Source organism: Oncorhynchus gorbuscha, linkage group LG08 (genome assembly GCF_021184085.1).
Source record: "Oncorhynchus gorbuscha isolate QuinsamMale2020 ecotype Even-year linkage group LG08, OgorEven_v1.0, whole genome shotgun sequence".
Taxonomy (NCBI): Eukaryota; Metazoa; Chordata; class Actinopteri; order Salmoniformes; family Salmonidae; genus Oncorhynchus; species Oncorhynchus gorbuscha.
This window is the reverse complement of record NC_060180.1, coordinates 38,996,311-39,018,369: the sequence shown is the minus strand read 5'-3', so window position 1 is coordinate 39,018,369 and position 22,059 is coordinate 38,996,311. Positions and strand designations below refer to the sequence as shown.

Sequence of the window (22,059 nt, the reverse complement as noted above, 5' to 3'; positions counted from 1 at the left end):
ATGCTGTTCTTCCACTAACCTCATTGCAACTCCCCTCCTCATTTTCCTCCTCTGTCTCTGCTGCTAAAGCCACTTTCTACCACGCTAAATTCCAAGCATCTGCCTCTAACCCTAGGAAGCTCTTTGCCACCTTCTCCTCCCTCCTGAATCCCCCCCCCCTCCTCCCTCTCTGCAGATGACTTCGTCAACCATTTTGAAAAGAAGGTTGACGACATCCGATCCTCGTTTGCTAAGTCAAACGACACCGCTGGTTCTGCTCACACTGCCCTACCCTGTACTCTGACCTCTTTCTCCCCTCTCTCCAGATGAAATCTCGCGTCTTGTGACGGCCGGCCGCCCAACAACCTGCCCGCTTGACCCTATCCCCTCCTCTTTTCTCCAGACCATTTCCGGAGACCTTCTCCCTTACCTCACCTCGCTCATCAACTCATCCCTGACCGCTGGCTACGTCCCTTCCGTCTTCAAGAGAGCGAGAGTTGCACCCCTTCTGAAAAAACCTACACTCGATCCCTCCGATGTCAACAATTACAGACCAGTATCCCTTCTTTCTTTTCTCTCCAAAACTCTTGAACGTGCCGTCCTTGGCCAGCTCTCCCGCTATCTCTCTCTGAATGACCTTCTTGATCCAAATCAGTCAGGTTTCAAGACTAGTCATTCAACTGAGACTGCTCTCCTCTGTATCACGGAGGCGCTCCGCACTGCTAAAGCTAACTCTCTCTCCTCTGCTCTCATCCTTCTAGATCTATCGGCTGCCTTCGATACTGTGAACCATCAGATCCTCCTCTCCACCCTCTCCGATTTGGGCATCTCCGGCGCGGCCCACGCTTGGATTGCGTCCTACCTGACAGGTCGCTCCTACCAGGTGGCATGGCGAATCTGTCTCCTCACCACGTGCTCTCACCACTGGTGTCCCCCAGGGCTCTGTTCTAGGCCCTCTCCTATTCTCGCTATACACCAAGTCACTTGGCTCTGTCATAACCTCACATGGTCTCTCCTATCATTGCTATGCAGACGACACACAACTAATCTTCTCCTTTCCCCCTTCTGATGACCAGGTGGCGAATCGCATCTCTGCATGTCTGGCAGACATATCAGTGTGGATGACGGATCACCACCTCAAGCTGAACCTCGGCAAGACGGAGCTGCTCTTCCTCCCGGGAAGGACTGCCCGTTCCATGATCTCGCCATCACGGTTGACAACTCCATTGTGTCCTCCTCCCAGAGCGCTAAGAACCTTGGCGTGATCCTGGACAACACCCTGTCGTTCTCAACCAACATCAAGGCGGTGGCCCGTTCCTGTAGGTTCATGCTCTACAACATCCGCAGAGTACGACCCTGCCTCACACAGGAAGCGGCGCAGGTCCTAATCCAGGCACTTGTCATCTCCCGTCTGGATTACTGCAACTCGCTGTTGGCTGGGCTCCCTGCCTGTGCCATTAAACCCCTTCAACTCATCCAGAACGCCGCAGCCCGTCTGGTGTTCAACCTTCCCAAGTTCTCTCACGTCACCCCGCTCCTCCGTTCTCTCCACTGGCTTCCAGTTGAAGCTCGCATCCGCTACAAGACCATGGTGCTTGCCTACGGAGCTGTGAGGGGAACGGCACCTCAGTACCTCCAGGCTCTGATCAGGCCCTACACCCAAACAAGGGCACTGCGTTCATCCACCTCTGGCCTGCTCGCCTCCCTACCACTGAGGAAGTACAGCTCCCGCTCAGCCCAGTCAAAACTGTTCGCTGCTCTGGCCCCCAATGGTGGAACAAACTCCCTCACGACGCCAGGACAGCGGAGTCAATCACCACCTTCCGGAGACACCTGAAACCCCACCTCTTTAAGGAATACCTAGGATAGGATAAGTAATCCCTCTCACCCCCCTTTAAGATTTAGATGCACTATTGTAAAGTGACTGTTCCACTGGATGTCATAAGGTGAATGCACCAATTTGTAAGTCGCTCTGGATAAGATCGTCTGCTAAATGACTTAAATGTAATGTAAATGTAATGTAAATGTTAAATGTAGGATAAACGTGCTTTCAGTTCATCCCTTTTTATTTTCCAGTGATTGAACGCAAAGGCAGATTAGCCACTCGTCGCCTGATCCTCACAAGGGATCTTGATCTCTTTCCGCAAAATCAGTTTCCTTTTCCAGTGAATCACAGGGACCTGGGCCTGGTCTAGTGTCTATATCCCTCCCGTCTGACTCATTGAAGAAGAACTCTTTGTACAGTTTGAGGTGAGCAATCCAGTTCCAATGTCCAGAAGCTCCTGTGGTCATAAGAGAAGGTAGCAGCAACAATATGTACAAAACAACTTACGAACGCTAAAAAAACACAATATGATGCGCTGTCACCTTATTAATTCAGTCGCTTAATTTGATTAACTAGCAAGTTAAATTTAGGGGTCACATTAAAGCGGAATTTAGCGTTAACACAGGAGAAGAATAACGCATAACATTTATTTTTGTAAAAACAAAATGTAAAAATGCTTCTTATTGTAATTTTTGCTTGGCATCAGTCTAATTTCGTGCATCAGTTGCACTTCTCCACTCAAATGAGAATTCGCTAACAAAGCATTCAATCAGCGCTCGAACTGATGTGTAGCTACTTTAAGCTTGTAAAACGCACGTGTAACTTAAAGCAAAACATTAGGAAAATGAGCTGGCTACATTCTTTCTATGATAAACATTAACCATATATATATATATATATATATATATATATGATGATGTCCATTAATTGTTTTTGTAAAAAAAAAAAACATTTTATATTGTAAACTCGTTTACTTTTGTGGCTGCCAGCCAAATAACGTTAGCAATGCACTTATTTTGCCATCGGATGAAAATGTTGCACAAATGTATTTTCTGTCTCGGATAAAACGCGACCCCTGTCAATACACAGCTGCACTCACCTGCTCCCGCTTTCTCCCGGTGTGCCAAACACATGGCTGGCTCAACTGTTCTGGTGAACTACAGTAAGCTTCAGAATGTGACAGGTGAAATGAACTCAATCTGCTTTTTTTCTCCTAAAGTATTGCACAAGTGACTGCGGGTATTGACTTAAAGTAGCTACAAATATTAAAATGTATTAACTTGAAAGAAATGGTTAACGGTATTGACAAATCATCCCGTGGCTTTTCACAAATACCCGGATATACGGTGTTTACCGTCCATGCCTATAACTTCCATCGTCAGCTAAGTAAAATACATGAGCCTAAAGTCGACAAATAAAAATGGTAGAAAATGTCTTGACAATGCAGGTTCTTTCAATCGCGTTCATCTCTACTCCGCCCGTCTGCCTCCCTTTCTATCGGTCTTGACTTGAGCTAGTGAAGTGCAACATTGTGTCAAATCAATCAACTGGGTCCCCACCCAAAGCTGTGACATTTTATCAACTAGCCTATTCCGGGCCAGCAGTTTCCTGCACGACAGCTGTTTTTGCGCAAGGGAAAAGTGTTCAGGTATTTTATGTTTCCACTGGATATATAGTATAATTAGATCGTAATATTTTGCTCTTTCACACAGAGTCTTGGTGATTGTCGAGGCCAGAAAGAGTGTTGGAAAGATTTTTTCAAATACTGCGAGGAACTATTACTGGCATTCACAATGGATGAAAAAATAAGACTTTGTTGACTTACTGTCGAGGTGAAGAAAAAAAATACTGAGAAGCTCAGCTCATTAGTGGTGGTGCGTAAAGGCAATCAGAAATCAGACAATCCCAGCAGCGTTGCCGTTTTTGACACTCAAACCGGTGCTCCTGGCAGCTACTAGCATACCCCGTTCAAAGGCACTTAAATATTGTCTTGCCCATTCACCCACCGAATGGCACACAATCAATGTCTCAAGGCTTAAAAATAATTTGAACTGTCTCATCCCCTTCATCTATACTGATTTGAAGTGGATGATTTAACAGGTGACGTCAGTAAGGGATCATAGCTTTCAGCTGGATTCACCGTGTCAGTCTGTCATGGAAAGAGCAGGTGTTCCTAATGTTTTGTACACTCTGTATACTTAATTTTTATTTATTTTAAATGGTACTGGGCTACCTTCAGACAAGTCCTGTGAGGCTTGTCCTAGAGCAAAACACCATAACATTAATGGGTCATATTAGTGTGTAGGCCAAACCGTACAGGCGTTTTCGCGAGAAGACTGAATATTGGGTTGTCTCATGACAAACACTGCTGTAGCTCGGCCAACTTCCACCACAGATGTGGAAGACCACTATTGGCGGATGTGGTGGATTGAGATGCATCCCATGCAAAATACCAGATATTTCTAGATTAAACAGACACATTTTGAAGGGGATTTTGTAATATTATGCTAATTAGATTTATTTGGTTCCTACCCTGTCACAATAACGCTTCCCTGGCATTTTAATTAATTGTCACGTCAAACACTTCAAATTGCCCACTATTATATTCTAACTATAGAATATATTATGCTAATTATATTTCCATGATTCCAACTGTTCACCCAAATGTTTTGCTCTAAATTGCAAGTCAAATCGCAACATTTGGTTAAAAATAAGGCCTAGATTGTTCCCCCAATTTCGTGGTATCCAATTGGTAGTTAGTCTTGTCTCATCACTGCAACTCCCTTACGGACTCGGGAGAGGCGAAGGTCGAGAGCTGTGCATTCTCCGGAACAACCCAAGCCGCACTGCTTCTTGACACTAGGCCTTAACCCGGAAGCCAGCCGCACCAATGTGTTGGAGGAAACAACGTTCACCTGGCGACCGTGTCAGCGTGGACTGCGCCCGGCCTGCCACAGGAGTTGCTAATGCGCAATGGGACAAGGACATCCCTGCCGGCCAAACCCTCCCCTAACCCGGTATCTCTAGTGGCACAGCTAACACTGCGACGCAATGCCTTAGACCACTGTGCCACTCAGGAGGCCCTATGGCCTAGATTGTTTGTCCGTATCGTCCAGCCTACGTGAGTGTGGAAATTAACTCAAATGAGTACAAGAAATGCAGAAATTGATCAAATGTATTTTTGGTTGAATTGAACAGTATAAAAGAGTAAGAAAGGAGAAATACTTATTTGAAATCACTTGTATGTGTTGTCACCCAAGGGACACACACTACTCATGAAGCAAATGTAGAATACCGGCAATTGTTTTTCAAATACCGTGATATGATATTTTGGCCATATCGCCCAGCCCTATATGCATGTTCATTTCTCAGGTTGCTTCCCTAATGGCAACCTATTCCCTATAAAGTGCACTACTTTTTACCTGAATGTTTTCTTCATTGAGTTGAATACTGCACTGTATACTGTATTAATGTCAGTGATTTCTCCCACCAGAGACAAGACAGACCAGGCCCAGTACGACCCGTCCAGACCCAACTACCACCCGGTGGACCATGCCTGCTGGGGGTGGGGACAGAGGTACGTTCAACCCCCTTGTCACAATTCCACACCCCTCTGTTATATACCTCAACCTGGGTCGTGTTCACTAGGTACTAAAGCAAAGGGGACGAATCGGAGAGGGACTACCTGAACTTGTCCAACAAATGCTTGTTTTAATTTTCAGTCCAAACTGTTTTGTTACAGCGTGCATTTATGAATACTAAATATTGAACAACCTGCACAATACTTTGATTTACATAATGTCTCTCAATGGAGGTGTTTTGACTCATTTTCTCTTTCACAGGGTCCCTTATTCAGCTGTTGCACTGCACGTACCTTTGAGAAGATTGAGGAAGACTGGCAGATAAGGGGAATTTAATATACCTCCGAAGTTGTGACTGTTTGTTCTTGTGTAATTTTTCCTTATACTTTGTCTTACATACTAATTGCATTCCTTTTTTTGCCAGATTGAGGAGCATTGAAACATTATCAAATCTTCTACGCTCTGATAATCCTCTCTCCAGATGAAATAGTTTTCTCAGCTTTTTCCCTAATGTTTGTGCATGTGGAGCTGGCAGCAACTACATGAGCTATTGGCCCAGTTGCAGGATGCAACCTAACTTATTGAGATGAGTCAGATGGTCTGTGTCCCAAATGGCATCCTATTCCCTACATAGTGCAGTTCTTTTGACCAGAACCATGGTCAAAAGTAGTGCATTATATACGGAAGAGGGTGCTTATAAGCTCTGGTCAAAAGTAGTGCCCTATAGGGAGTGATTTGGGACGCAATCAGAGTGTAGATGAGTCCAATGTGTGTGTGCTGAGTTGAGTTCTCTCTTTCTCTTCTTCCTCAGAGGACCTGCTGAGCTGTGTTTACCTGTGTCTCAATCAGTTGGGTCCTGCTTACCTGGGACTGGAGCTGGGAGTGGGAGAAACTGTACTGATGAAAGCTGTTGCCCAAGCAATTGGTAAAGGACATACACTTGTGTGCTTGCACACACATAAACTGTTGCCCAAGTAACTGGTATGACACATGTACTCAAACACATCTTTGTTATTAATTCTCTTACTTTGCTTTCGGGCTTAGAATTCTATCACATCTTACTGTTTTTATTATTCTTGTTGCCAGGGTGACAGTTGGACAAAATCAAGGTGGAGGCTGCAGAGAAGGGCGACTCCGGTTTGGTGGCGGAGAGTTCCCGTAGCAACCAGAGAATGTTCCAGCCAGCCAATCTGACGGCAGGGGGCGTGTTCAACAAACTGAAAGACATCAGGAACATGAGTGGGAACTCTGAGTTGTCTGTCTTTGTCTGTCTATGTTTACATGAACATCCTCAATGTTTTTGATACATTTACTCATTAAAAACCAGTCTTCTGCTGTCCAGGAAATTGAATGATGAGTTGATTTGGAATCAGTCTAGAATTTGATGAAAAGGCATGGATTCCTTTACACTTTTTGTCAGTTAGATACTAATATCTAGTGTGCATCTCAAATGGCATCCCTATATAGTGCACTAATTTTGACTTGGGCCCTGGTCAAAAGTAGTGCACTATATACAAAGTATTCATACCCCTTATTCCAAATGTTGTTACAGCCTGAATTCTAAATTGATTCATATTTTTTGCTCACCCGTCAACACAGAATACCCCATAATGACAAAGTGAAAATGTTTTTATAAATGTTTGCAACTGTATTGAAAATTAAATATAGATATATAATTTACATAGTTATTCACACCCCTTTGCTATGGCACTCCCAATTGAGCTCAGGTGCATCCAATTTCCTTTGATCATCCTTGATGTCACTACAACTTGATTGGAGTCATCCTGTGTCCAATTCAGCCGTTTGGACATGAATTTGAAAGACAAACACCTGTCTATATACGGTCCCACAGTTGACCGTGTATGTCAGAGCAGAAACTATACCATGCGGTCCAAGAAACTGTCCGTAGATCTCGGAGAGAGTACTGTGATGAGGCATATATCTGGGGAAGGGTATAACGCAATTTATTATAGTGTTGAAAGTTAACAAGAGTACAGTGGTCTCCATCATTGGGACTACCCAGACTCTGCCTAAAGCTGGCCGTCCGATCAAACTAAGCAACCGGGCAAGTAGGACCTTGGTCAGGGAGATGACCAAGGACCCAATGACCACTCTGACAGAACTACGGAGTTCCTTTGGCTGTGATGGGAGAACCTGCCAGATGGAAGCCACTTGAGAAACAGGCACATGCTGGCACATCCAGAGTTTGTAAAAAGGCATGGACTATTTGAACCATTTTGCCTGAGAGCAAAGCTCTGTCTGGAGAACCAGGCACAGCACATCCTTACTGTGAAGCATGGTGGTGGCAGCGTCATGCTATGGGGATGCTTTTCACCAGCAGGGACTGGGAGAATGGTAAGGCTGGAGGGGGAAAATGAATGGAGCCAAATACAGGCAAATCCTTGATGAGAACCTGCGTCAGAGTGCAAACGACCTTAGACTGGGGTAACGATTTATTGTTCCAACAGGACAATGACTACAAAAAATACAGCCAAAGCAATGCTAGAATGGCTTCAGAACAAGAATGTGAAAGACTTCGGGTGGCCCAGCCAAAGCGAGACTTAAATCCCATTTTAAAAATCTGTGGAAAGACTCGAAGATTGCTGTAAACCGCTCCCCATCGAATTTAAGAGTGTGAAGAAGCCGTAGCGGCAGATCGAACAGTGAGACAGACAGGATGTTCTGGTGCTCACCTCTCTTAGAGGCTTTTATTTACAAAATTAAGAGGTGCAGGACGAATAGGCTAATACACTTTGTGCAGAAAATAATAAAGAGGACATTGACAAAGACGTTAATAAATCAAAGATATTCAAGGTATAAACCATTTCCAGCAACAACTCCATGCCTATAACACATTTAAGGTATGGCTCTGAGCGCCTAAGTACTCTTTCCAATAACTCCCTTCCGCTAGGAATGTTCCATCATGATATGCCCAAAACGCACTTTTACCATAGATGCACACAGTAATTTGCCATGGACATATAACATCATAAACAACAATTTTACATAAACACACACTTCAATAACTTGTGCCATAACGTCTTCTTTAAGTCACACAATCCACATTCATGACGTAACTCACCATCGGGATAATTCATCACTTTGGTTAATCCCATCAACCAATGAAATGTTCTTCGAAGACGCAGAATAATTTGTGTCATGCGCAATGCACATCGGTACAGAGCTTCAAACAAACACATCAGGTAGGTTATATTTTAGGATTATTCTCTACCAACACATATCGTTATTCGAGTAATATGTTTAACTTTGCTAGAGCATGTACGTTTTAAATGGGCAGCTTTAACACGGTAGAACATTGGTAACCAGTTACATTGTTTTAGTAACTGCGGTGCGCAACTAACACTTGGTTTTGACACTTTATGTCAAAGTATTGTTGGCAAACGGAATGCGCAACTCTAACCAACTCTTGTTTTCAGGTTTCTTGGTTATACCTTGAAGAGATACAATAGCCCTTCTCTTACCAATTAGTTTCATTGTATATAAGTCATGGACATGCGCTCGAAGTAAGAATGGGAGAAAATCCCCAGATCTAGATGTACAAAACTGATCTAGGCATACAAAAGCTGTAGTCGCCGCAAAAGGTGATTTTGCAAAGTAATTGACTCCGGTGTGAAGACTTATGTAAATGAGAGATGTCTGTATTTAATTTTCAATACATGTGCAAAATTTCAAAAAACTTGTTTCCAATTTTTCACATTGTGTGTAGCTGGGTAAGCAAAAAAAATAAATATTTAATCTATTTTGAATTTAGGCTGTAACACAACAAAATATGGAATAAATCAAGAGCTCTGAATACTTTCTGAAGGTGGGTGACGTTTGGGACATAAACCCCAGTCCTGTGGTAGTTCTTTGCTCCTTTTCTCTGTATCCTCTTTGCTTTCGTATCCTCTCCTTTCCCACGCTCCCTCTGAATCTCCTGGCGGTCTGCACTCATTACTGGCCTTCTGTTAAAATGTTCATGTCATGCATTTTTGGTTCCAAGCACCTTTTACATGTATTTATTTATTTGTATTGGTTTAGATGAGGATTTAGAGTGGAGCATGTTTACCATTTTGGGACACACTGATTCACTCTATTGACTGACTCTTACTGATGATGTTTTCGTGTTTGTCCACTCCAGTGTGATGCCCAACTATGATGTCATCATCCCAGTACTGATGGAGGGCATATATGAACTGCCCAACCACTGCCAACTCACCCCAGGTACAGTACTTTGTGTGTGTGTGTGTGTGTGCTGATTTATGACACCCTCCTCTCCCCCACCTCAGGTGTGCCATTGAGGCCCATGCTCGCTCACCCCCACAAAGGTGTAGGAGAGGGGATGAAGAGGTTCGACGAAGCCGCCTTCACCTGCGAGTACAAGTATGACGGAGAAAGAGCACAGGTGTCTGTTTTCTCACATGCCCACTTACTGTGTGTGTGTCAACTGTGTGCCCTAGATAGAAAACAAACATGATGCTATTGGGCTGTGTTAGCCCCTCCCAGTGGAGGCATTGGAGAGAGCAATGTAACTTCTCATTCCCTATGTATCCTTCCTCAATTTCTCCTAACCTCTCTCCTCACATTCTCGAAGCACATTGGAGCAGAAGATCTGTCTTCCTCCGCTAGAACCTTGTTCAATTCGTTTTGAGAAGGAGGTCGAGAAGATTGAGGCCAGGAGCCAGAAAAATACAATGGAAATTCACTTGAGATTCACCCAGAGAGCAGTGTGACACCTATTCTTTGTGCCTTTAAACTGCAGTGTGACTCCTGAAATGGCCAGCAGATGGAACCCTAAGATGCTGGCATCTGGAGCTTCTGTCATACAGTTGGGCTCTGTCAATTTGTCTTTCTGTGATTCCTAGCATTCTATCTCCTCAAATTCTTCTCAACCATTTTGGAGTAGAAGAGCTAAGGCCCTTCTCCAGTGGGTTTTGAGAAGGGGGTGAGGAGAGAGGATGCGAGGAATAATCGATTGAGAAAAATCCTTGGACACGGCCTGTCTCTCTACTCTCCAGATACGATAGGAAACTCACTCACTCACTGTTATTAGTTGAATGATAACTATTGTATTTGTGCAGATCCATATTCTGGAGAATGGGGAAGTGTGTATTTTCAGTCGCAACCAGGAAGACAATACGACCAAATATCCCGATATCATCTCTCTTATTCCTACGGTAATAGTAACCCTCTCAACACTAGCACACTCTGTATGCATCCCAAATGGCACCCTATTCCCTATATAAGGCTCTGGTCAAAAGTAGTGCACTATATAGGGAATAGGATGCATTTTGGGATACACACTCAGCCAGCATCTTAGCCCCTTCATGGTCGTAAGCTCACTTCATGAATAATACCTCTCTTTCTCTCCTCTATTTCGCTCCCCTCTTTCTCTCTCCCGCTCCATATTTCTCTCTCCCTCCCTCTCTGCCTTCCCCTCCCCCATTTCTATCACACCCCTCCCTCCCTCCCTCAGGTAAAGGAGGAGTATGGTGTCCTGTGTGCATGACTCTGATGCTGTGTCTTGGGACAGAGAAAATAAACAGATCCAGCCTTTCCAGGTGCTCACCACACGGAAGAGAAAGGTGAGCGGAAAGAGAAATAAGGGGGGGACAATACTCGGTATCCATGGTTTTGGTTTCTGTAATTATTTTCATAACAGCTGGATGGGTGATTAGCCCAGGCAGCTGTGTTCACAAGTTGTCTGCAGTGGTGGTGGATCATTTTCCTACCATGCTCTCTATGTTCATCAAGACCTGCCGAGGGTCTCCCGGGTGGCGCAGTGGTTAAGGGTGCTGTACTGCAGTGCCAGCTGTGCCATCAGAGTCCCTGGGTTCGCGCCCAGGCTCTGTCGCGACCGGGAGGTCCGTGGGGCGACGCACAATTGGCCTAGCGTCGTGCGGGTTAGGGAGGGCTTGGTCGGTAGGGATGTCCTTGTCTCATCGCGCACCAGCGACTCCTGTGGCGGCAAGGTTGCCAGGTGCACGGTGTACCCTCCGACACATTGGTGCGGCTGGCTTCCGGGTTGGATGCGCGCTGTGTTAAGAAGTAGTACGGCTGGTTGGGTTGTGTATCGGAGGTCAACGCATGACTTTCAACCTTCGTCTCTCCCGAGCCCGTAAGGGAGTTGTAGCGATGAGACAAGATACCACGAAATTGGGGAGAAAAAGGGGGTAAAATTTAAAAAAATAATAATAATAATTAGACCTGCCGGGAGTGACCTCTGAGGTGGCCATTGGGGTACACAAGCCCCCTGACTGCAAAAATATACTGAGTGAAGGGGCCAAAAGATCTAGGTTTTGAATGTTCTTTTTGGTGTGTATGGTCATGTTTAGTTAGGTTGCTGTTGACCTGCTGTATCTCAACGGAGAGGTGATTTGGGATGATGATTCAATAAGCATGTCACTGTAAGGTCTACACACCTGTTGTATTCGGCATGTTGATTTGATGGGAGTTATGGAGTCATGTATTAAGTAAACCTTGTTCCAGTCAGAATAGCCTCTCCTTTTTCTGTAGCATGAGGCGGCTTATTGTTCAAGTTTTAGTCTAGTCTTATTCATTTTGACTGAAATGTCATTAAGTCTTAGTCGAGCACATTAAATGACAATTTTTTTTAACCTTTAGTAAACACATCACTGACTTCCATGTGCACAAGCATGCATGGTCTTGTCCTACATCTTTCTGCATAACATCCTATCGCATGATTCTCTTCTCAGCCAAATTGCCAGAAGAATGCATTTATCTGCAGCAGATGATAAAATCACACCCCTTGTCAGGGCTTCGGACTAACATTTCCCAGAACTTTTTCAGTTGGTTGCACTAGCCCACGATTCGCACCAGCGGCACGCAATAGAAACACGTGGAATTGAAGTCATTCACAGTGCTTTAGACTGTAATAGACTACTGAGATGGTCGGCTTTTTGAGAAATAAGTTGTTTCATCTGACATGTCCAAGCAGGAATGCACGATTCAACATATGTTGATGTGCTACCTAATCCAGTGTCTGTCATTAATTGTGGGTTGACAATAGAGTATTATTTTTATTTTTCTATTAAAATAGGGCTCCAGAATTTTCTGACTTTTGTTGTTCAATAGAGAGTAATTTCCCTTAATCGTTATGTGCACTAATATCATAGGCTAATTTATTTTGGGGTTAATTCACCACAGGAAGTAAACTCTAATTTACTTGCATGACTGCATGACTACTCTTGTATGAACAACTTTATGTAGATTCAACTACATAGATTGCTAGATTGCTAACCCTAAATATAATACCCACTGCTAGTGTCCCTTGTGGCTCACTTGGTAGAGCATGGCACTTGCAACACCAGGGTTGTGGGTTCGATTCCCACGGGGGACCAGTATGAAAATGTATGCACTCACTCAATGTAAGTCGCTCTACACAGTAAATGTAATGTCCTAAACGTTGTAGCTTGCGACCCTATGCACTCGGAATTGCATGCTTCGCATCTTAAAGAATAATCAAATGTATTGTTTGTAAAATAGTTGCTTTTGAGCTCAATATTAAGAGATGACAAATATAAATTATATCCACAGAAAGCTGAGAACAGTAGTTGCTTCCAAAGATATGAATTTCCCAAATTGGATTTTTAAATGTACAATCAGAAGCTTTTTTTCTCTCTCCCGTAGCGCACATCAAGTGGCTCGCTCATCACAGCAGCAGGCCCCATGGAAACATGCCCAGGGGCTGGGAATACAATTTCATTACTGGAACCATGAGGATAATGCACTTTACTGTTTGACCAAATCATGGTTTTAGCAGCCAAAAAAATAGGACATTTTTAAACTTTCAAGTGGGGTGACCATGTAATGAATTTTCAGCTTCCACTGATGCAACCAATAAAAAATGTAACTCACACAGTCAAGTTAAAGGGTCGCAAAATGTGACTAATTGGCTGCCGTCTCGAGCCCTGCCTCTTGACATATTGTAGATGTATTGTAATCGAAGTTAAGCCTTACAATTCTACTAATGTCATGCATGCTTTTGATTGGACCAAACAAATGACACAAAAAAGCTCTCAATCTCTCAACTCTTGTCCAGTCCATTTACTAGTCAGATTTTAGTCACACAGATAATTTAATCTAGTCTTGTTTTTGTGAACTGAAATGAGAGATTCTTTTCATTTTGTTATTTTTTTTCCTCCTGGTTTTATTTAGTCATCTTGTCAATTGCCACTGACTCAAATCATGTTGTGGTGTTTACATACACATGCTTAGCAGATGTTATTGCGAGTGTAGCGAAATGCTTGTGCTTCTAGTTCAGACAGTGCAGCAATATCTAACAAGTAATCTAACAATTCCACAACTACCTAATACACACAAATCTAAGTAAAGGAATAAGAATATATAAATATATTCATGAGCAATGACAGCGGCATAGGCAAGATGCAATAGATGGTATAAAATACAGTTTGAAGATATGAGATGAGTAATGCAAGATATTTCAACATTATTAAAGTGACTAGTGATCAATTTATTGAAGTGTCCAATGATTTCAAGTCTGTACATAGGCAGCAGCCTCTGAGTTAGTGATGTATCTTGAGATACAAGCTGTTTTTCAGTCTCTCGGTCCCAGCTTTGATGCACCTGTACTCTCACCTCGCCTTCTGGATGGTGGCGGAGTGAACAGGCAGTGGCTCGGGTGGTTGTTGCCCTTGATACTCTTTTTGGCATTCTTGTGACATCGGGTGCTGAAGGTGTCCTGGAGTGCAGGTAGTTTTCCCCCAGTGATGCATTGTGCAGACTGCACCACCCTCTGGAGAGCCTTGCGATTGTGGGCGGTGCAGTTGTCGTACCAGGCGGTGATACAGCCCAACAGGATGCTCCCAATTGTGCACCTGTAAAAGTTTTAGGTGACAAGCCAAATTTCTTCAGCCTCCTGAGGTTGAAAAGGCGCGGTTGCGCCTTCTTCACCACCCTGTCTGTGTGGGTGGACCATTTCAGATTGTCCATGATGTGTACACAGAGGAACTTAACTTTCCACCTTCTCTACTGCTGTCCCTTGGATGTGGATAGGGGGGTGCTCCCTCTGATGTTTACTGAAGTCCACGATCATCTCCTTTTGTTGACATTGAGTGAGAGAATGTTTTCCTGACACCAAACTCTGAGTGCCCTCACCTCCTCCCTGTAGGCTGTCTCGTCGTTTTTGGTAATCAGGCCTACCACTTTTGCCTGCAAACTTGATGATTGAGTTGGAGGCATGCATGGCCACGCAGTCGTGGGTGAACAGGGAGTACAGGAGAGGGCTCAGAACGCACCCTTGTTATGCCCAGTGTTGCGGATCAGCGGGATGGATATGTTGTTTCCTGCCTTCACCACCTGGTGGCGGCCCATCAGGAAGTCAGGGACCCAATTCCACAGGGCGGGGTTGAGACCCAGGGCCTCAAGCTTAATGATGAGCTTGGAGGGTACTTTGGTGTTGAATGCTGAGCTATGGTCAATGAACAGCATTCTTACATAGGTATTCCTGTTTTCAAGATGGGTTAGGGCAGTGTGATGGTGATTGCATTGTCTGTGGACATATTGGGGCGGTAAGCAAATTGAAGTGGGTCTTTTAGTCTCTCAAAGCACTTCATGATGACGGAAGTGAGTTCTACGGGGCGATAGTCATTTAGTTCAGTTACTTTTGCGTTCTTGGGTACAGGAACAATGGTGGATATCTTGAAGCATGTGGGGACAGCAGACTGGGCTAGGGAGAGATTTAATATTTCTGTAAACACACCAGCCAGCTGGTCTGAGCATGCTCTGAGGACGCAGCTAGGGATGCTGTTTGGGCCGGCAGCCTCACGAGGGTTAACACGTTTAAATGTCTTACTCACGTCGGCTACGGAGGAGAGCTCACAGTCCCTGGTAGTGAGCTTCTTTGGTGGCACTGTATTATCCTCAAAGTGGGCAAAGAAGGTGTTTAGTTTGTCTGGAAGCAAGACGTTGGTGACGTGGCTGTTTTTTGTATATTTTTGTATTCTGTGATTTTTCTGTAGGCCCTGTCACATACGTCTCATGTCTGAGCCATTGAATTAATTGTGACCCCACTTTGTCTCTACACTGACATTTTGCTTGTTTGATTTCCTTCCCTATGGAATAACTACACTTTTGTATTCAGCCATTCCAGTCACCTTTTCATGGTTACATTTTGTTTTTATTTCACCTTTACTGCATGGCCTGGACTCACCTCTACATCGCCAGAGGAACAGAGGAGGAGTAGGATAAGGGTGCGGCTAAAAACTATGAGAATTGGTCGTCTAGAACGTCCGGAGCAGAGAGTAAAAGGAGGCTTCTGCGGGCGATAAAATAGCTTCACGGTATAATGTACAGACAAAGGTATGGTAGGATGTGAATGCAGTGAAGGTAAACCTAGGTATTGAGTGATGAAGAGAGAGATATTGTCTCTAGAAACATCATTGAAACCAGGTGATGTCATCGCTTGTGTGGGTGGTGGAACTGAAAGGTTGGATAAGGTATAATGAGCAGGGCTAGAGGCTCTACAGTGAAATAAGCCAATAAACACTAACCAGAACAGCAATGAACAAGCCATATTGACAGTAAGGAGAGGCATGCTTAGTCGAGTGATCATAAGTGTCCAGTGAGTAGTGAGGTTGGTTGGGGTAACGGTGATTGACAGCTCACCGGGCCATCGGTTGCAAGCTAGCATAGGATGGAGGTCTGTTTTTAGCCACCTCGTGCGTTTCTGTCGGTAGATTAGTGGGGTTCTGTGTGGTAGAGGGGATCAATCCAATTAGCAAAATAGATATATTTATAGTGACCCAGGAAAAATTGTCCGACAAATCTATTCAGATAGCAGCCGATAAGACGGCTAATGATTAGCGGGCCGCAGATGGGCATTCAGGTAACGTTGCGACGGAGGGCCCAGTAGGATAACTCCCTTAGGGCAGATAACGCCGGTAGTCCAGTCGTGAAGCCCCGGTGGGGCTCCGCATCGGCAGTAAAACGGGTCCGGATAGGTGATTGTAGCCCAGGAGTGGCTGATGGAACTCTTCAGCTGGCTAGCTCTGGAATAATTGATGTTTGCTCCGGGATCGACGTAAGCCAATAGTCACACGGATAGCAGCTAGCTAGCTGCGTGATCCAGGTGTAAATGTCCAGAGCTTTCGGTTGAAATCTGGGGGTATGGAGAGAAAAATAGGTCCGGTATGTTCTGGTCTGAGTCGCGTTGTAAATGTGGTGGTTCTCGCGTTCAGATTTGTGCGAATGCTGCCATCCATCTATGGTTTCTGGTTAGGGTAGGTTTTCATCGTCACAGTGAGTACAAGATCTCTTTTACACTTCCTTATAAACTCACTCGGCGTATATGTTGATATTATTCTCTGAGGCTACCTGGAACATATCCCAGTCTGCGTGATCATGCAATCTTGAAGCATGGATTCCGATTGGTCAGACCAACGTTGATCAGATTTGTCAAAAGGAGAGTGGGGGAGGGCCTTGTATGCATCACCTAAATTAGAATAGCAGTGATATCCAGTGTTTTCCAGGGCAGGTGCTACAGTCAATATGCTGATAGAATTTAGGTAGCCTTGTTTTCAACTTTGCTTTGTTAAAATCCCCAGGTATAATAAATGCAGCCTCAGGATATGTGGTTTCCACTTTGCAGTGAAGTTCCATGATGGCCGTCGTGGTATCGGCTTGAGGGGGAATATACACGGCTGTTACAATAAACACATAGGTGTGAGACTAATATTTTCGCCACTTTTCGTTGACAAAATTAACACTGAGGTACACCCCCTGGACAGGATGCTAGTGTAATATATTAGACATTGAATCATTAGACATTGATTCTAATGTTTGCAATTTCAGTGATGTGTGTGTGTCTCAGTCTCTGGTAAAGCGGCCCCTGTCTCATCACAGGGTCCTACTGAAGGAGAGCTTCGAGGAGAAGGAGGGAGAGTTTGTGTTCGCCCGCGCTATTGACTCATACAACACAGACACCATCGCTGAGTTGATGGAGTAGTCTGTTCGAGGTGTGTGTGTCAGTGTGGGATCGGTCTATTTGCTGTGTGTGAGAGAGACTGTCTGTGTGTGGGAGGCAGGGAGAGAGACGGGAGCCAACCATGTGTTTTTGGGAGGTCAATCCTGTCTTCTGTGATCTTCTTCTCTCCTGAAGTTGTTTATTAATGAATGTCTTAGGTTGTGTCCCAAATGACACCCTATTCCCTATGGGCCCTGGTCATAAGTATTTGCGCTATATAGGGAACGGGGTGCCATTTGGGATGTATTCTTAATTGTACGTCCTCCTGTGGTGTGATTTTTGGTTGAATCCTCAGACTCCTGTGAGGGACTAATTAATGGTGAAGACTCTGGAGAAAGATGCCACTTATGAAATTGCCAAGCGCTCTCACATCTGACTCAAGGTACACACATGCGCGCACACGTACACAAACCACACGTGCACGCACACGTATGCACCAGGGGTTCCTAAACCTTTTTGACCCACGACCCCATTTTTATATGTGAAAATTCTCAGATCCCAACCATGTGGGAAAATAAGTGTATGTGATTAACAGCCAAAGTTAACTTTTATTTGGGGTTATGGCAGTCAATCGGAAAACATTCTAACAGTATTTTTTTTATTTGTCTTCTCAACTCCCCATAACATACTTCTGATATGAGTCTGAAAAAATGTGTCTTATCTCACCACAACTAATGAGATGGGTGTTCTTGATGGGTGTCCTTGATGCATGTCGCGTTAGCACTTCTCAAAGTCAGCGGGCGTGGACTACAGTGCGCACCTCATCTCTGGTTTTAATGCGAACCAGCGTGTGGTTTGATGTAGTTTACAATCGAAGTTACTTGCTACAGTGTATCTCCGAGTTCTGTGCTCAGCTCTTTTGCCGCCAGCTGCTCTCTGGTTCTCATACAGCGCGTTCATATGGCAGAGGCAGACACATTCATAACCAGAGAGCAGAGACCTGACCTCCGTCCTGTGATCGTTGGAGCCACATCTGTGCAAAAGCCAGCCATTTGATCCCATATGGATTCTGTTAGCCACGCAGCACACTGAACATCCCCTGTGCCGTTTTCATGCTCGGTAATGGTGAGACAGAACATTGTGTCCTCGTGAATAGCATCCCCCGACATCTATAGAAAACAAGGCAATTCATGGACGTCTCAGCTCTCACAACTAACGTCCGTTTGGAGTTTGGGTCATTCAGTCAGTTTCTTCTTCATTGCTAGCAATAGCATGAATGATTTGTTTAACAGTGTTGTCTGGCAAAGGTATTGATGTGAGTTTCTGTGACTCTGCCTCCCCACACATTGTTCACACCGTATCTATTTCGGCCGGTAAATTTGAAGTCTCTGCAATAGTGTGTGGTTTCATGGCGTATCGGGTCATTCATTCATTGTGGGAATGATTCAAGTGCAACGGTCAAGTGTGGCCTTTTCCCAGGATCAAGGGCACTCTGGTTGAATTTGATTTAAATCATTTTCATTTAGATTTTTAAGATGAACCACATTACAATGACTTTGAGATACAAAGATGATGTATTTTTTGGGGTTTAGGGTTTGGAAATTCTCCCGCGACCCCATTTTCATATCAGGTTACCCCACATGGAGTTGGGAACCACTGGTACACACAGACACACACACACACTTACTCTCTATCATATCTACTTGCATGAAAACCTACCATTCATCCCTGTCTCTCTGTCTAGCTGAAGAAGGACAATCTGGATGGGGGACAGTGGATCTGTGTGTGATTGGAGTGTATCTGGGGAAGGGCAAGAGAACAGGGACCTACGAAGGATTCCTGCTCGCCCGCTACGATGAGGACAATGAATAGTTCCACTCAGTCTGCAAGGTCTGTCTGTGTGTGTGTCAGGGGTGTCTTTGTATGTCTGCGTGTGTCTGCTAATGTCTGTGTGTCTACCTCCTTGCCTAGGAGGTGACTTTTTGTCTTTCTCTGTCTCGGTTGGTTTGTCTCTCTGAAAGGTGACACAGTGCCTCAGTCCAAATAGGATAAAGGTATTTTGCACAGGGAATTCTTTCACAATTCTTTGTTATTCTGCTCTGCTAAATGGCTCATCTGGTTTACAACAGGGGGATATATTTTTCAGGTTATTTTGTCTTTGCAGATTGGGACAGGTTTCAAGGATGAAGATTTGGAGCAACAGTACAAATTCTTCAAGGTACAGTACAGAGATGTTTGTGTTCTATGCTCGTTTGAGTTTCTTGAAGCGAATCTGCCAAAAGTCTTTAGACCCAATTAACTATGAAGGCATTGTCTTTTCCAGGAGCACATTTTGCCCAAGCCCCACCCTATCATCGTGTGGACCTATCAACAGAGCCTGATGTGTGGCTTGATGCCGTGCAAGTATGGGAAGTGAAGTGTGCAGACCTATCGCTGTCGCCAATCTACAAGGCTGGCATGCGATTGGTTAGTAGAACTAGTCCTTGTACACTGGCTCATCAGTACTAATAATATTTGGATTTCAAGCCAGTTTAGTCATTTGGAAGTTAATCATTTGATTCAATGCAACTTCATCTTTGAGGGCCAGCCAGTAAAGCAACCACAACAGAATCTTTAACTCAATAATCCCCTCTGCAAATCTAAAATGTTAAGGTCTCAGGATGTTGCGAAATTTCTCCGGTACATTTTCACTTTTTTTATGTCTCAAACTTCTCATGATGATCATGACGATTTTTTTATTCCCCCTAAAAACTATATTATTTATGAGACCTACCATGAAGCGACCATGTTTAACCATAGCTTACAAACACACTCGTATAGTCCTAAGGCAAATATTTAGGCAAAATCTCAGGACCGTATTCAGTCTGAGTAGCAGTGCTGTCCAACAATCTTATTCACCCCTTCTACTCCAAAGCTCTTTGTGGATATGGATCCTAATCTGTGCTTTGCATTAGTACTCAACAAAGCTGTGATATCATGGTACTATGTTAGATTAAATAAAGAGATGCCATCTTTGAATCAATAGTTCTTCAACCTCCAGTCTTTTGGTGCAGGGTTTAAAAGGCATATTAACTGTGAAAGGAAAACCCACAATTAGTCTTCCGTTTTAATGTCTTTAGTGGCAGCAAAAGTCAGACAAGTTTAGTTGAAAAGATGATTCCTAGCTTTTCTTTCGAGTTTTTACCCTTGTAGAATGGCCAAAATTAGGGTGAGTAAAATCAAAATAATTGCACAGCATCGCGTCAGCTCGGCTGGATGCTGTGTGGGAATAAAGGCTACTTGACAGGCTAATTTTCCCGTTGAACTCGCCATCTTCTCGAATCCACAGGACTCAAAACAATGTAGAGGTAAGATGTATATCGATTTTGAGACATGACATGTAGTACTTTCATATTTTGGTATACCCTTTTCACATTAATGGGAAATTCCAGTTTTTTTTTCTTTTAAGGATATCCCACATCTGTGAAATGTCAACAGAGCATTGAGAATACCGCAAGCTTCTTTTCAAAGCCTTTTACATTTAAATTCAGCTCGTGCCGTGCTAATTTTGCTTTTTGCGACCCGCGGAAACAACTTTGAAGACGAGAACCACAAAATGTAAAATCCTCAAGTTGCTGCATGCTCTTTCAACAGAGCTTTGTGATGATGATTATTATTATTGTCATCAGAGGTTACACATTCTGCCCTTTTGGATATACTGTTAATGAAATGTTAGAGAAAGACCCCACTAATGATTCAGAACATTTATAATCATATTTTTCTTGGTAAAATGTATTTTATAACACAAGGAAGTGAAATCTCATCACCAAAGCGCTTTTTCACCCACTCTGGGCAGGGTTGGTAGACACCCTATTCTATAGAAGAAACCTACCTTCAGAGACAGCATCCATATTGCACCCTATTCCCAGGCAAAAGTAGTGCATTAAATAGGGAATAGGGTGCCAGTTTTCTTTCATTCTAGATCTATGCTTCCCCCCCCTCTGTGTTTCAGCTTCTCCCACATATATACACACAGTACATTTTATTCCACCAATGTTGGTATTCAGTGTTTATCCCTCTGTAAGTTGATATAAATTGGCCCTCGTACCATCATGGCCACCTTATCCTCAGCTTCCTATTGGCTCATTCATCCCCTCTCCCCCTCACTGATTTCTTTGTTCTGTCCCATTTCAGATTGCTGATTTGTACAGGGAGCAGCAGGTTGTTCAGAATCAGGGAGACAAAGCTGACCTTGAGGACTACTACTGACCTCATCAACGGACCGGCCAGTCGCCAATGACTCGGGTGAAATCTCAATGTGTACATGTATAAAATAAATGTTATGGTAAACTTGAACAAGGCTCTGTCGGTGCAATTAAAAAAAAATTAAACTCTGCACAGCAGTGTCTATATCCAGGTGCTGGTTTAGGCTCTGCCAATGTCATTTTAATCAACATTTTGTAAACGTATAAATAAAGGATGTGTTCCCCAGTTTTCCATGACACAAATAAATCACAGTAATGACAATGTGAATAAAGGCTTTGCTAATTTTATAATATCAAACATATTGGGTGTTGATTTTATCCTGTCCTAAGCTTCATTTTACCGATTGATAGTGTTGGTTTCCCGGACACAGTTTAAGCCTAGTCCTGGACTATAAAACACTGATGCTTTTTAATCCCGTTCTAAATTTCATCTGTGTTCAGGAAACTGTCCGATACCGTATAGAGAACACCAAGACATTGAAGACT

The 22,059-nt window shown here is 43.9% G+C and overlaps 1 pseudogene; it reads left to right on the top strand.

Annotated features, from left to right (window-relative positions):
* LOC124040647 overlaps positions 1 to 21,680 on the top strand; it is a 32,827-nt pseudogene extending 11,147 nt beyond the window's left edge.
* Positions 21,681 to 22,059: the final 379 nt, after the last annotated feature.